Source organism: Bison bison, unplaced genomic scaffold (assembly GCF_000754665.1).
Source record: "Bison bison bison isolate TAMUID 2011002044 unplaced genomic scaffold, Bison_UMD1.0 scf7180017864227, whole genome shotgun sequence".
In the NCBI taxonomy this organism is placed as follows: domain Eukaryota; kingdom Metazoa; phylum Chordata; class Mammalia; order Artiodactyla; family Bovidae; genus Bison; species Bison bison.
The window spans coordinates 3,618,906-3,620,277 of record NW_011494799.1 but is presented as its reverse complement, the minus strand read 5'-3'; positions in this window follow the sequence as shown (position 1 = coordinate 3,620,277).

Here is a 1,372-nt window from a genome sequence, read left to right as displayed (position 1 = left end):
CAGTATCTGAGGTTATTGATATTTCTCCCGGCAATCTTGATTCCAGTTTGTGCTTCTTCCAGCCCAGCATTTCTCATGATGTACTCTGCATATAAGTTAAATAAGCAGGGTGACAATAAACAGCCTTGATGTACTCCTTTTCCTATTTGGAACCAGTCTGTTGTTCCATGTCCAGTTCTAACTGTTGCTTCCTGACCTGCATATAGGTTTCTCAAGAGGCAGGTCAGGTGGTCTTGGATTCCCATCTCTTTCAGAATTTCCCACAGTTTATTGTGATCCACACAGTCAAAGGCGATAAAGCAGAAATACATGTTTTTCTGGAACTCTCTTCCTTTTTCCATGATCCAGCAGATGTTGGCAATTTGATCTCTGGTTCCTCTGCCTTTTTATAAAACCAGCTTGAACATCTGGAAGTTTACGGTTCACATATTGCTGAAGCCTGGCTTGGAAAATTTTGGGCATTACTTTACTAGCATGTGAGATGAGTGCAATTGTGTGGTAGTTTGAGGAGCATTCTTTGGCATTGCCTTTCTTTGGGATTGGAATGAAAACTGACCTTTTCCAGTACTGTGGCCACTGCTGAGTTTTCCAAATTTGCTGGCATATTGAGTGCAGCACTTTCACAGCATCATCTTCCAGGATTTGAAATAGCTCAACTGGAATTCCATCACCTCCACTAGCTTTGTTCATAGTGATGCTTTCTAAGGCCCACTTGACTTCACATTCCAGGATGTCTGGCTCTAGGTGAGTGATCACACCATCGTGATTATCTGTTCTTCTGTGTATTCTTGCCACCTCTTCTTAATACCTTTTGCTTCTGTTAGGTCCATACTATTTCTGTCCTTTATTGAGCCCATCTTTGCATGAAATATTCCCTTAATATCTCTAATCTTCTTGAAGAGATCTCTAGTCCTTCCCATTCTGTTGTTTTCCTCTATTTCTTTGCATTGATCACTGAGGAAGGCTTTCTTATCTCTTCTTGTTATTCTTTGGAACTCTGCATTCAGGTGCTTATATCTTTCCATTTCTCCTTTGCTTTTTGCTTCTCTTCTTTTCACAGCTATTTGTAAGGCCTCCCTAGACAGCCATTTTGGTTTTTTGCATTTCTTTTCCATGGGGATGGTCTTGATCCCTGTCTCCTGTACAATGTCACAAACCTCCGTCCATAGTTCTTCAGGCACTCTATCTTTCAGATCTAGTCCCTTAAATCTATTTCTCACTTCCATTGTATAATTATAAGGAATTTGATTTAGGTCATACCTGAATGGTCTAGTGGTTTTCCCTACTTTCTTCAATTTAATCTGAATTTGGCAATAAGGAGCTCATGATCTGAGCCACAGTCAGCTCCCAGTCTTGTTTTTGCTGACTGTAT